This window comes from Amblyomma mixtum, chromosome 8 (genome assembly GCF_055824585.1).
Source record: "Amblyomma mixtum isolate Tamu chromosome 8, ASM5582458v1, whole genome shotgun sequence".
NCBI classification, from domain to species: domain Eukaryota; kingdom Metazoa; phylum Arthropoda; class Arachnida; order Ixodida; family Ixodidae; genus Amblyomma; species Amblyomma mixtum.
The window spans coordinates 87126297-87141748 of NC_143019.1; the positions used below are offsets into that span (position 1 = coordinate 87126297).

At 51.5% G+C, this 15452-nt stretch overlaps 1 pseudogene across 1 annotated transcript in view; it reads left to right on the forward strand.

Annotated features, from left to right (window-relative positions):
- Nucleotides 1–792: 792 nt before the first annotated feature.
- Nucleotides 793–15452, forward strand: part of LOC149333377 (uncharacterized) — a 30179-nt pseudogene continuing 15519 nt past the window's right edge. Inside the window, exon 1 of the transcript XR_016285301.1 lies at nt 793–2021. The product of XR_016285301.1 is annotated as an uncharacterized LOC149333377 (transcript). The remainder of the gene's footprint in view (nt 2022–15452) is intronic.

Genomic DNA, 15452 nt, shown 5'->3' on the forward strand with positions numbered 1-15452 from the left:
GTACCTGATTGAGAAGAGGTGGGAGATTTAGGAGTGTAATGTTGAAGAGAAGTGGGGATAGTACTGCCCCTTGCGGAGTGCCTCTCGTGCCCATCTTCACTTGCGTTGTGTGTTTTGAGCCGGTGCTGATGTTGACGGTTCTGTCCGTAAGGAAATCGCAGATGTACGTGCAGACTCGCTGTCCGCAGTTCATGCTGTGGATGTTGTTGAGGATTGTGGAGTGTTTGACATTGTCAAACGCTCCCTTGAGGTCTAGCGCTCGGTTACTGTTTGTGCGTGCGGGATCAATGACTTCGCGTTTGATTTGCAGAAGCACATCATGGGTGGACAAGTGTGCCCGGAATCCAAACATCGTGTGTGGCAGTAGCTCATTGTCCTCAAGATAATTGGAGAGACGCGTGTGGACTGCCTTTTCCATGAGTTTGCCTGCGCACGACGTGAGGGATATGGGGCGCAGGTTTTCGATGCTGATTTTCTTGCCGGGTTTGGGAATAAAGTGTACATTGGCTGTTTTCCATGCTTGTGGAATGGTGCCGGTACGCCAACATTCGTTTATGTAATCCGTGAGTTCCTGCAGAGCCTCCGTGCCGAGGTTGGCGAGAAGTCCGACAGTAATTTTGTCTTGTCCCGGGGCTGTGCCTCGGCGCATATCTGCTAGTGCTGCAATGATTTCCTCTGAAGTGAAATCTCTGTCTAGGTCTTCGTTCGGCTCTCCACGGTACTCCTTATTGTAGGGGTGTGGGGCTCGCGCGGTGCAGATATAGCGACGCGTGAGTTCATCCACGAGTTCATGATCCGTGCCTTGAAAGCTGTGTAGGGCTCGATGCAAATTTCTGTGTTGTTCACTCTTCGCTTTCGGAGGGTCAATTAGGCATCGCAGAAGGTTCCATGTAGCCTTGGTGTCTAGGCGGCCTTTGAGGGATTCGCAATTCGTTAGCCAATTGGTGCGAGCGAGGTCCCATGCGTATTGGTCTGCTTGAATAGTAAGCTTGGCTATTCGAAGTCTTAGTTTCCGATTGTGTCTTTGTTTTTTCCACCGTTTTATAAGACTACGTCTTGCTTCCCAAAGGTGTAGGAGCTGGTTGTCAACAGCTCGGTGGTCCTCCGTGGTGGCAAGAGACTTTGTGAGCTTTTCTTTAAGGTCGAGAATGGAAGCCGCCCAATCTTCGTTGCTGGTTATTTGTTCGGATGTGGTTAGTTTGGTGTCCTTTCTTTCAACCGCTGCCCCTCATAAATCGAAGAGTGCGTCAGAGTCACTTTGGGCTCATTGCTTTTTTTTTTATTTGGCTTTCATCTTGCAATGAGAGCACAAAACCGCGCGCCACATAAATTCACCTTCCCTTTTTGCAGGACCATTTATTACCTTGATGAGACCTGGGTTAATGCAGGCCACGTTAAAGAGAAAATTTGGACAGACACTACAGCGGCGTCAAGGGAAGATGCCTTTCGCCAAGGCCTAACAACTGGACTTCGTGCACCAAGCGGCAAAGGCGGCAGACTGATCATGGTGCACGCCGGCAGTGAGAATGGATTCGTTGAAAACGCGTGCCTGATCTTTCGTGCTACCAAATGAACTGCCGATTACCACACCGAAATGGATGGTGCTCGATTCGAAAAGTGGTTCATGGAACAATTACTGTCCAACATTGATCAAAACAGTGTAATAGTGATGGATAACGCTCCGTACCACAGTGTGCAACTCGAAAAAGTACCAACTTCGCGTACTCGAAAAGGTGATATTGAGTCATGGTTGACAGAAAAAAACATTCCGTTTTCGGGCGACCAACTAAAGGCGGAGCTGCTGCAGGTTGTGAACCAACACAAACATCGATATTCTGGGTACCGCATTGATGCTCTGGCAAAGAGGGAACGCGGCAGCGTATCGCGTCTGTCAGACGTGTGGCGCTTCGGCTCCGTCATTTTTTGACAGGAGCCACGACTCAAGTCGTCGGACCTCATCAATTTTGCTCACTTTGGATTCGGCAAGCTGATCGGCATCCGTGGACACCAATTTCATTCAGGTGGGCCCAGTTTTTCAAATTTTAAAGCGGGTTTTCCTTCCCGCCTCCGGTGCCGACGATAAGCCTAACGGCTGCGCCGGCGTTCGGCTGCGAGGGAGCTCCTGCTTTCTGCAAGATGACGGAAACGCCCGTTCAACGCGGTTATGACCCGGACGCCATGTCTTGGTCGACCGTTCCCGTCACTGCGGAACATGGGCGTCCGGAGGGGGGGGCAAGGGGGGGCGGCTGCACCCCCCTGGAAAATCACTCACTCGAACCGTGAGTGATGGCCGCACGTCAGGGGCGGCGGTGCGCTCAGCCAAAAGAGTAAAAGCGGCCCTGCTTCCACGCTTTGGGTCACATCTGCAAAGTGCCGCGTCCGGGGACGCGTCGTTGCAGACATACAGCGGCACCGGCGAGCATGTGTTTCGAGCCGTCTTGAGATGTGTGCCTGTTTCTTTGATCTCTAGAGAGATAGCGACACGGAGACAGACAGTGCACACCCCGACCACCGATGAATTCTTCAGGAGGGAGGGACAAATCAGCCGTGTCCATCCCCGCTTTGTCGGACTGCTCAGGGGCAAGCGGGCGATGAGTTGGCGCCGCCGCCGCTCGCTGTCTCCTCCGATCCACGGGAGAGCGCAGTTCGGTACAAGCGCCGCTTTCAGAATTTTTGGCAAAGGGGATTAGCTGCTTTTGTTCACGGCGACGCAGTCTCCAGAGGCGCCCCCACACCAGCGTTCCTTGCGTCTTCTCCGGAAACCAGCGCCTTTGGTCAAGGCAGCCCGATGGCGCCTGCCTGGCTCGCCTGTCACCTCTGGCTGGGCCTCAAATCCCAACAGCGCCCATGTACTGTGCGATGTCAGTGCATGGTAAAGAGACCGTCCGTCCCTCATAGCCTGAGTCGTTTTGGGGCTCTGAACCTCATAAAAACACACAAAACAAATTTTCCGACCGGAGTGGCGAGTGTCCCTTCCCCTCGGAAGTCGCGCGGCGTTCCTTGCGTGTGCGCGCCTCTTTGTTTGTGCTTCGGTGTTTTTAGTGGCCGGTTGTCAACGAAGCTGAGAACAACCAAGACAGCGGACGAGAAAACGACGAGCGGCGAGTAGTGTGTGTGCAAATACTCGACTGTGCGGTTGCACGAGCAAGATGGAGCGAGGTGTATGAAGCTGCGAGCGTGCATTTATCTTGTAAATAAGTTTTCGCTGCATACATAGTCATTTTTTGTTTTCAACGTACGCATTCAACCGTTTTTCCAATCAATGTGTATATATTTTTAACACTATCAACCCCGAGGAACTCCATAGCCAGCTTTGTCTCGCGCGGTCCCGAATGATGGATATTCGACGCTTCTTCAAGCGTCAGCGGTTGTCTGACGAAGCATTATCCAAATGCGCCCCTGCAGATTCTGGTGTGACATGTGACAACGGTGTAGCATTTGAACAGAGTGATGCAAGCTTTTATCACCGGACAGTAGCTGATGTCGTCGACTCCATGGAAGGGACTCTGTCAACAGTGAGTTCAGGTGATGCAGCAGGCCGAGATGATTCCATTTCTCCTTTCTTGGGATTCAAGTCCGGATTTGACCAGAGCGATGCAACCTTTCATCACCGGACAGTAGCCGGCGTCGTCGTCTCCATGGAAGGAACTCCACCAGCGAGCTCCGGTCACGCAGTAAGCCCAAACGATTCCCTTTCTCCTTGCTTGGGATCGAAGTCCGGAGACAACATCAAGAAAACAAATAACTTGCCTCAAGAATATGACTTAGGAGAGTTTCTAGGCAAAGCTAAACTCACTGGCATACCGGACTTTTTGAAGTTACGTCTTCTTACTAAGCCATGGTCGCCAAATGTCACATATGATTTTAAGAAGGATGTAACACCTGGAAAGAGGCCTTTTCGACATCAGTGGCTGGGAGATTACGCCCCCTGGCTTGCGTACTCAGCGACAGCGAAAGGCGCCTTTTGTCGTTTTTGCGTCATTTTTCCTCCGCGTGTTCACCGGGGTACTCAAGGTAGTTTTATCGTGCGCGCTTTCAGTAACTACAGAAAAATGCACGAGGCGTGCAGGGATCACGTAAAATCCCAATGGCACCAGGAGGCAATGACGGCCTTACAGAACTTTATGGATGTGATGAAAGGCAAGCAGCTACCCGTTGTACAGCAGCTGAACAGAGCACTGCACGCGCAAGTTGAAAGGAACCGTGAGAAACTATTTCCAATAGTTTCCACCATTGTCTTTTGCGCGACGCATGACTTGCCGATTCGCGGCAAGCAGTCCGATAGTGGAGTCTTCAATGATCTGCTTGACTTTCGTGTAGAAGCTGGAGATACTCTACTTCAGGAGCACTTCGCTTTTTCTGCTGGCAATGCCAAGTACACTTCTGTCCGCGTCCAGAACGAGATCATCACAATCTGTGGCGACATCCTGAGAGAGCAGATAGTTACCGAAACTAACAAAGCGTTTGCTTTTTCCGTTCTTGCTGACGAAACTGCAGATATTTCAGGAAAAGAGCAGATGTCTATAGGCGTTCGCTTTATTGACAAGGCGGAAGTCGAAGTGTGCGTTCGAGAGCAGTTTTTGGGATTTGTAGAGCTGGAGCAATTAAACTCCGCTTGCATCGCCGCGGCAATCTTGAAGCTTTTGACGAATGTCGGACTGATTCTTTCGAACCTCGTTGGACAGGGGTACGATGGATGCTCTACAATGGCTGGAAAAGAAGCTGGAGTGAACAAAATTATACAAAAACAGTTCCCGAAGGCACTATTTTTCCACTGTGCAAGTCACAAACTAAATCTCGTCATCAACGATTTAAACGACGTCTCTGAAATTCGAAACACAATTGGGATAATCAAACAAACCATAAACTTCTTCCGCGAGAGCGTGCTCCGGAGAAAATTGGTGCCCAACATTCCGATGCTGTGTGAGACAAGATGGTCTGCAAAGTACAAGTCTATTAGGATCTTCTCTCAGCATTACGTGGCCATAGTCGAAGCACTCGAGCAGCTCGCGTCCACGGAATCATGCTCGAACGCTGCAACTAGACAACGAGCTCACATCCTCTACTGCGCAACAAAAAGCTCATCTTTCATCGTCTGCTTGCATATTGTAGCGAAGTACAGCGCTCGGCTCGAACCAGCTACGAACATTCTGCAAGGTGTATCCATGGACTTCCATTCTGTGCATGGCCACATCACTGAGCTACAACGTATTTTTCGCGGCCACCGGACAAACGCTGTAGAGGAGTTCTCTAACATCATGAATGCAGCAAGGGAGGCAGCCAATCACTTAAATGTGGTGATATCTGTACCAAGACAAGTCTCTCGTCAGGCCCACCGAGACAACTACGGGATTCAGTCGCCAGAGGAATACTACCGTGTGGCAATATATGTGCCGTACTTGGACTCCCTCACTGCTTCTTTAGCTCGGCGCTTTTCTGAAAGCAATGAGAGGAGCTTCAAACTTCTCCAGCTGCATCCATCAAAAATGAAGCACTTGAGCCGTGTTGAGTTCGCTGTTCTCGCCGAAGAACTCCAGTGCTTTTACGGCATCGACAACTTCAAGGAAGAGGCCATCTCTTGGTACGAGATGTGGTGCAACAAAACTGGGGACCCATCAGAAATAACTTACTGCGAGCTTCTACACCAGGCCAAGACATTCTTCCCTGGTGTTGCAAAAGCCATTGAGGTGGCTCTGGCTTTGCCAGTTACTACCTGTACGGTCGAACGCTCCTTCAGTACAATGAGGAGAGTGAAAACGTGGCTACGCTCAACGATGACAAACGACAGACTGGACGGCCTTTGTATGATGAGTGTGCACCGAGAGCGTGTAATGAAGCACAGAAATGAATTTATCACCAGTGTCATCACGCAATTCGCCCAGAAAAATCCGAGGCGTCTACAGTTTCTGTTCAAGGAAGACTGACTGAGTGACTGTCGTTGCGTGTTTGTGAACATATTGTGCTGTGTGCTGGTCATCAATCCGGGTGTGTCGAGAACCCGTATGCAGCAAGACTGAGCACTCTTCTCCACGAAGTGATAGTATCTTTTTGCATTTTTATTAATTTTAATTGTTTCTTCGTTGATAAACTCCAATGTATCTCTCCTAGCCTCGCTTTAATTTGCTGTTTGTAATTTTTCTTTCATGTGTGTATTTTACTTATTTATTTTATTTGTATATAAACAAATAAATTTACTCCGCAAATAGTGCCTTTTTGCTACGAACATACCCCCCCTCCCTCCGGCGCCAACAACCAATGGGGCCCCCCCCCCCCTGCAAAAAATTCTGCGGACGCCCTTGCTGCGGAACCCAAATCGGCACCCGCGGACCCGATCCGCAATGAATCTCTCCTCCGTCTACTTGAGCGTCGCTCCAGACGAGAGGCCAAAATAGCGGCGGACGCCTCGGCAACCGCCGAAAATGCTACCCGCCAAGCTCCCGCCTCGCAAGCGGCGAAGGACTCCGGCCGTAAGGGCCGCAACCCAGTTACGAAGTGGAGGCCCAAGCCTTTACCAAAGTTTCAAAAGGACGACTTTGTCATCGTGATCAAGCCCCGGAAATCGTTCGCCATCCGGGACGCCTTTCAACACGGCGAGCTCGGTGCCGCGTTCGGCGCTTTCCTCGGGACGCCTCAGGCAGCCGAGTTGAGCCTCCTTTTAAGCAAGGAACAAAATTTGATCCTCGCCAGCACCCGGAACGCTCACGTCGCAGACCGTCTGCTAGGCGACTTTTCTATCAAATCGACCAAAGGAGATGTGCCTCTCGCCGGCCATCTCAAAGAACACGAAGCGGACGTCTGCTATGGGGTCATTACGGTGGCCAACGAAGAGACGTCTGAGTCTCTCCAACCTTGCGTGCAGTGGAGGAGCGGCACTTTACTCGATATCCGAAAATTCGGCTCCTCAAACAAGGCTCGGCTCACTTTTGCCGGCACGGTGAGGCCTCGGTACGTACACTACAATTCTGAGATTGTCACAGTGCACCAATATTTGCGCACTATTCCGGCCTGCAGTTTGTGTGGAACTGTCGGCCATCGGGCGGACTCTTGTCCCAACCCAACACAAGACAAGTGTGGCCTGTGTGGATCGCAGGCACCCATAAAAGAGGGGGTGCGGGCCCCTCACCAGTGTATGCCAAAATGTGCGGTTTGTGGTGGTGGCCATGCCACGAACTCGCGGGACTGCAGTGCTAAATATCGGCATACCAAGCCAGCCGCCCCTAAGGGCGGGAAATCCAGCGTGACGGGCAGGCAGCCACATCACCCTGGTAGCGTCGGCAGCGACGCTTCAAAACGACAGACGACTACCAGCGGGAAGGACGTCAAGGGCTGTCAAGTGCCACCCCCGCCCCCACACGGCGGCCAGGAGAAGCAAGCCCGCTCCCAAGACAAGAGTGGCGCGGCCGGTTCCTGGGCCAACGCTGTCAAAAATGGCAAACAGGTGAGCGGTTCAGGCAGGGTTCCCTCCTCCTCCCACCCCCTCTCCCCTCCCCCTCGCTCGGCGGCTGACGCTGAGCTCCACAACCTTGTAGCTTCTCTCCGGGCACAAAACGAGATGCTACTTGCCAAAATCGAAGCCTTAGAAGCTAAAACAACTCCCCCTCCCCCTAGTACCCCCGACACGGACGCTATGGACGGCGAGACGGCGGTGGCGCCGGCTCTGGAACCTTCCCTTGCGGAACTCGAAGCCCGTCTTAATGCCAAATTTGACACCCTGTTGGAAACTGCGATGGAACGCCTCATCGCTAGAGTCATGGAGGCCATCCCCTCTATGATCGCTCAACACGTCGCGACTAACACCCGCCTTTCTCGAAGAACCGGTCCTCTTAAGGACGTATCTGGTCGGCCCTCCAGATTGTCCCGCCGAGTAAATGACCTTGACGATGACGAAGATAGCTGCCCCCTTCCAGTTGCTGAGCTTCAGCCCCTGGTATCTGGCTCGGGGGCAACCTCACTTCCACCTCTCACCTCTAAATCTGAGCATGGCGGGACACCACCGGTGTAGGCGCTCCCCTCTTTCCAAATCGGCTTCCCGCATTACGATTACTCAATGGAACTGTCGGGGGCTCCGGTCCCGTTCCAAGCGGGCCGACCTCCGACTTTTCCTTTCAACCTTTCAGCATTTGCCTGCCGTAGTTGCCCTCCAAGAGCCAGGGAAAGGCGCCGTACTAACAAATTATACGACGTTCCAGCAGGACCCCTCGTCTTGTCTATTAGTCCATAGAAATTATACAGCCAACCAGGTCGACTTAGACATTCAACTTGAATACTCCTATGTAATGGTGACCCTCCTCCCACTCCGCAAACAGGACCCACCGCTACACATACTCAATGTATACTGCAATCCGAAATTGCCGAATGTATCATTTGCGGACCTCTTTAGCCGCGCACTGAGAGTTGCGGGTCGAGACCCCCTCCTGATTGTGGGCGATTTCAACGCTCCCGCTCGGATGTGGGGTTACTGCCGTGAAGAGAAGCGGGGACGCAAGTTGGCGGAGCTTGCGTCAACGCTGGGCCTCACTCTTCACACTGACCCAGTCCACCCAACTCGTATAGGCAACTCCGTGACTAGGGATACATGTCCGGACTTGACCTTCACCCGCAACATTCAATATGCAGACTGGGTCAACACCGAGGAAACCCTCGGCAGCGACCACTGCCTCCTGAATACTACGATTAGGACCCTTCCTTTCGCGCGACCAACAACACAAGCCCGACTCCCAGATTGGACCAAGTTCAGGCAGAATTATAACATTGTCACACCCATACATGAGCAGGGCTACCAGTCTTGGTCACAACAATTGGTCTCTGGCCTTCGCTCCTCCGAAACTCAAATTCAGCTCTCAGAGGCGGTCTCGGATGTGGACAACCACCTGCTCCATCTCTGGGAGGCCCGGCATTGCCTCGTCCGTCGGTGGCGCCGGCAAAAGCACAACCGGAAACTTAAAGCTCGCATCGCCGAGCTCACTCAACGAGCGGCTGAGTATGCGGCCCAACTCGCCGACTCCAACTGGGTGGCCCGATGCAATACGGACGCGCGGCAAATGTCCAGCCGGAACACGTGGCGACTCTTTCGCGCCCTAATTGACCCAACGCAAACACGCACGGAAACTCAAAAACACCTCCAAAGAGCAATACACAGCTTTCAGGGCAACACAAATCAATTGGCGCACAAGCTCCGGGACCAGTACTTGTGCACCACCCAGGACTCCCGCGGGCCGGCGTACTCTTATGCAGGTTCTGAGAACGTTGAGCTGGATCAACCGTTCCAGCTCCACGACCTGAAGGCGGCCCTGGAAAAAATGAAACGCGGCACCGCTCCGGGTCGGGACAAAATTACAGTCAAATTGTTAGCCAACCTCCCCGACCCAGCATACATGTCTTTATTGAATTACATTAACTCAATCTGGCTTGGGGAAGTGCCACTACCCATCGAGTGGAAGACCGCCCTGGTCACCTTCATTCCTAAAGCTGGCAAGGCCATCAACACGGACAACCTCCGCCCGATCTCTCTGACTTCCTGTGTAGGCAAACTCATGGAGACGATGGTACGTGACAGGTTGTCCGAGTTCATGGAATCCAAACACCTTTTCGCAGACACCATGTTCGGATTTCGCCCACAGAGATCTGCACAAGATGTCCTGCTACAACTCAATCGGGCTGTCCTCGACCCCGTGGAATGCCCTCATAATGACAAGGTCGTACTCGCCTTGGATTTGAAGGGTGCATCCGACACCACCTCTCTCAAACTAACTGCGGCAGAAATGCCTTTCAATACATTCGGCAATTTTTAACCGACAGACAATCTTACATTCGGATCCAGGATAAAGAACATGGCCCTTTTCATTTAGGAACCAGGGGTACACCCCAGGGCGCGGTGCTCTCTCCTCTCTTATTCAATTTGGCTATGATGCGCCTACCGGCCTAGCTGGATGCTGTCGCCGGTGTGCAGCATGCGCTGTATGCTGATGACATCACCCTGTGGGCCACGCACGGTTCCCTTGCAGACATTGAGGCTAACCTGCAGGAGGCGGCGACCATAGTGGACCGTTATGCTCGCCGCTGCGGCCTCCAATGCTCCACCCAAAAGTCTGAATTTGTGCACATACGCCCCTCACCAAAGTGCACAGCCAAAATTTCATTGTCTCTTGAGACAGGTCCAATCCCTGAAAATATCGAAGTCCGGGTACTGGGGCTCTTTATACATCAAGACAGACGGTCAGAAACAACATTGGCCAAACTCCGTCAGGTGGGGGACCAGGTGGGCCGCTTGGTCCGCCGGGTTTCTAACAAGCGCGGGGGGTTACGATGTAAGGACGCCTTGCGGCTGGCGCATGCATTTGTAACCAGTCGAATTCTATATTCGACTCCATACCTCCACCTGCGGAAGCAAGACGAGGATTCACTCGAAGTCATCCTCCGCAAAATTATTAAGCGGGCTCTAGGCCTCCCCGTGACCACCTCCAACAAGCGCCTCCTGGGCCTAGGCATGGTGAACACATTTCGGGAGCTCCGGGAAGCCCACTTGACTAACCAATACACACGTCTCTCGAAGACATCGTCGGGTCGCCGCCTCCTTGCCCGGCTACACATCCAACATACCACTCTCATGGAAGAGCGCGTACTTATTCCATCCCAGTGGAGATGCGCCCTCCACGTGCGCCCTCTTCCCGCGAACATGAACCGTGAGGACCATAATGGCCGGCGCCTGGCGCGGGCGGAAGCCCTGGCCCGCCACTATGGATCGAAACCCGGCGTATTCTACGTGGATGCCTGAGGCCCCCACCATGGGGGATGGTACACAGCCGCAGTCATCCACCAATCCAAAACAGTGAACGGCCTTACTTTCCGAGCCCGTGACATAACACACGCGGAGGAGGTCGCCATTGCGTTGGCTGCATCTGATTCCAATTCAAAAACAATTATTTCCGACTCGCGAGGGGCATGTCGGAACGTCGAGCAGGGCTGGGTACCGTATCTAGCCTACCGCATTCTTCAAAACAGCGTCTACACCGGTGACCCCGCGCACCGGCGTATCGTTTGGGCTCCCGCTCACATGGGCCTTGAGGGAAATGAGGCAGCTGACGCCGCCGCCCGCGCGCTCTCTCACCGGACATTCCCCTCCGACCCTGACGATCAGGAACTCGAATTTATTCCAGCTTACACCTTCAAAGACATCGTTTTACTCTATCAATCTGGCCATGGTCTTTATCCCCGCCCGTGTAAAGGTCTGTCAAAGGCGGAGGAGCGGCTTCTAGCTGCTCCGCCTGTATACTAATACTTTGCTGTGCCCGGCAGCTCTGAAACACTTCGACCCTTCTTTCTCGGGCAGCTGTCCGCACTGTGCGGAGAAGTCTTCGGACATCTACCACATGGTGTGGGCCTGCCCCTCCAACCCTGCTATCCCCCCTCACCCCAACCCAACCCGGGAGGACTGGGAGGCGACCCTGCTCGGCTGCTCTGACCTGCAGGCCCAACGGGCCTTGGTCGCGCGAGCCTGGGCGGCGGCCGATGCCACTGGGGTCCCGAACTAGGGACCTCCACCTAGTATTTGTAAGGGCTGGCCCCCTCTGGGTCAGCTCATGCATAACCTCCTGTATTATACCTGTACATAAATGTTTTCCACCACCACCACCTGGCAAAGAGTGCTGGCCACGACGTAGTACGGCTGCCTCCTTATCACTGTGAATTAAACCCAATTGAACTGGTGTGGAGTCAAGTGAAAGGCTACGTCGCTGCCAACAACACCACGTTCACTCTGTCCGCAGTCGAGAAACTCGTTCACGAAGGGGTCTCCCGCGTTACAAAAGAGAATTGGTCGCGGGACTGTGCCCATGTTGTACGCCTTGAAGAAGAAGCATGGGAACGTGATGGAGCGATTGACACGCAGCAGGATAGATTTTGTGCACCTATCAGTTGCCGCCTGTGTCTTGGCCAATATCATGTTTGTGCCACGTGGGCCTACCTGTGTGCTCTGTAAATAGTTTTATATATATATATATATATATATATATATATATATATATATATATATATATATATATATATATATGACAGAAGCCAACAGCCACAGAAACCAAGGGGCACAGGGGATTTTTTTTAAGTTATTTATTTTGTGGTGTTGATCAATTTACAATATTACTGAATATGTTATCGTTTAAAGATAACTGATTAGAAAAGCAGAAGAAAAAACAACCACCTGCCGCCGGTGGGATCCGAACCCCCGACCTCCGAATTACGCGTCCGGTGCTCTACCTCTGAGCTACGGCGACGGCTGTCAATTCTTCTGCTTTCGGGGGTAGTAATGTTTACAAGTAACCTAACCTTGAGAGTGTTCATCAGCGCCACCCACGTTCACAAGCGGCGGCAGGTGGTTGTTTTTTCTTCTGCTTTTCTAATCAGTTATCTTTAAACGATAACATATTCAGTAATATTGTAAATTGATCAACACCACAAAATAAATAACTTAAAAAAAATCCCCTGTGCCCCTTGGTTTCTGTGGCTGTTGGCTTCTGTCATATTTATAACGAGCCCCTCATCCCCTTCCCTTGTTTGCTTAATTGCTTAGCGAGGGCCTCGATTCTGGCAGCCTTGACGCCTTAGGAAGCATAAGAGGGTTCTCACGCAGCTTCCACCCTCTCCGTTCGATGACGTTCTACGTCACACCTGCGGTAACTCAGGACGTTCTACGTCCGCCGCTTGTGAACGTGGGTGGCGCTGATGAACACTCTCAAGGTTAGATTACTTGTAAACATTACTACCCCCGAAAGCAGAAGAATTGACAGCCGTCGCCGTAGCTCAGAGGTAGAGCACCGGACGCGTAATTCGGAGGTCGTGGGTTCGGATCCCACCGGCGGCAGGTGGTTGTTTTTTCTTCTGCTTTTCTAATCAGTTATCTTTAAACGATAACATATTCAGTAATATTGTAAATTGATCAACACCACAAAATAAATAACTTAAAAAAAAATCCCCTGTGCCCCTTGGTTTCTGTGGCTGTTGGCTTCTGTCATATTTATAACGAGCCCCTCATCCCCTTCCGATATATATATATATATATATATACAGTCGAGCCCACTTATAACAGCCGCAGATATAACGAACGCTCGCTTAGTACGAACGAGGGCGGTGCTACCGTCAAAATATATATTGGGGCAATGGCACAGTGTCTCACATTGTTGTGGCCTCAACACTCGGTTAGAGCGAACGCGAAGCTGTCGGGCCCCCGTAGTTGACCAAGCCGGCGGTGTTTGGCGCGGTTTCGCTCGACTGTGAACCCGCGGCAGGCGAATTTCGCGCACTTTGTGTTCCCCTGACACGACGCGAACACAGAGCGCACAAATCGTCCCCCGGCGCTCCTTTGCGGATGGCTTGCCGAGTTCGACCGCGACATGGCACGAAAAAACAGGAAGGCCCTGCTCGTGCTGGATAACTGTGCGGCGCACCATGTGCAGTCTTCCTTGAGTGCGGTGACAGTGCTCTTCTTGCTTCCCAATGCAACCTGCAAAATTCAGCCGCTGGATATGGGCATCATTCATGCGTTCAAGGTGTGCTACCGGCGGCGCGTCATCCAACGCTTGTTGATCGCGATTGATGCTGCCATGGCAGTTCGCATAAGCTTGCTTGCCGCCGTGGAGATGTTGAAAGCGGCGTGGATGGAACTCACCGCGGAGTGCATAGCAAATTGCTTCCGCAAGGCGGGTTTCATGGGCCCAGGCACCGAGGACGCCATATATCACCCACCGGAAGGCCGGTCGCACGAGGACTTGTGGCAAGCGTCGTTGACACGCAGCTGGCCGGACCTGACGTTGCCTGGGACGATTTCGTTTCTGCTGATGACGACGCCGACATTGCGGAGCCATGCACTGACGCAGCTATTGTGCGTGAAGTGCGAGCCCTTCCTGACTGCCCAGAGACCGACGAGGACGATGACGAGGATGCTGCTCTACCGCCGGTTGCTGTGAACGCTTGAACCGCGATCGGTTACATCGCGTGGCTTAAGGAACTCGTGTGCAGCAGAGGCCTTGGCGATGAACATATTACCGCGCTGGAAAAATTAGAAACGGCAGTGATGCGATCAGCTTTGAAGAAGCAGACATCCATCACGGACTCTTTTCAAAAATAAAGTTAACTTTCGTCTCGCTTGCTCTTTTTGCCCGTATTATAGGTGGTCCACTTACTACGAACTTTGGATACAACGAACAAATGCCGCGTGACGATCAAGTTCGTTATAAGTGGGCTCAACTGTGTATATATATATATATATATATATATACCCAACAAACACAAAACCTCCTCTAAATCTCCCAAAAATAACCCATCGGGACATTTGGAATCTCCCCAGGAGGTGCTCATTTTTCCCGAACACATCCAAAAAACGTCCCCACAACTAGCGATGTCCAAAAAGTTGTGCGTCCCATGGAAAGCCCCAAAAGGTTAATGCTAGATTTCTCAGCTCTGGTTCAATAAAATTATTCCTCCTTTTTCATGCAGCCTGCAGGCATCCAAGCGCACATATGTGCCAAATTTCAGATGCATACTTACTTTACAGGTGATGTAATTCACCTGTCCACTTGTGTGAATGCGTGCTGGCTCGGCCGTTTCGCACTGTGAAATGTCCTAGCATTTTACACACAAAGGAAATATGAATTCAAAAAGTCACCCCATCTTGCCCATATATAAGAACAAATAGCAGCACTACACAGAAGTCATTTCAGTTTACTAGCTGTACTCTTAGCACGGACTTGTAGCCTATTGTCCATACCGGCGACAGCACTATACACCACCACAATCAAAATGCAAGTCAAAGAAAAACAATACAGACGAATTGAAAGTCCGTGCTGAACAAAACTTCCGGTCAACGGCGCAAATTTGAATGAATACAAACAGCAGACGCAAACGTAGGCACCTTTTAATACACAATTTGTACATAGCACTACGGCGCCATGCCGTAGTGCTATGATGGCCACTTTTTCTCTAGCTCTGAGAAATCTGCAAACTGAAGAAAGTAAAACAGAACATGGGCTGGAAGTTGATGCACCTTAAACAAGTATTCTAAGGGCTACAAAAGCAGATATGCACACGCAAAAGCAAACGTACGTAAAGAGCAACTTGGATGACAAAACAAAAGGCGAGATGAGCGTACGCTGCAGACACGCAGTTTCAGGTCATGGATTTTCTTCAAGTTGAAACCCCCCTCTCTCGGAACAAGCTTCAGCGACATGTTATCAAAACAGAAAAAAAAATAGTTCTACCAGGCGAAAATAAAAAAAAGTGCGAAAAGGCCCTGCAGTATGTTTAAATAAATAAATAAAATAAACCAACATACCTTGACAACTTTGCCTACGGAAACCCAGGGATGAAATAGGAGGCTGCAACAGCTGAAACCATGAATTAAACGCAGCCTTCGGTCCTGCGCCTTCTCATAGCACAGCGAACGCTCAAACATACGCGTTACA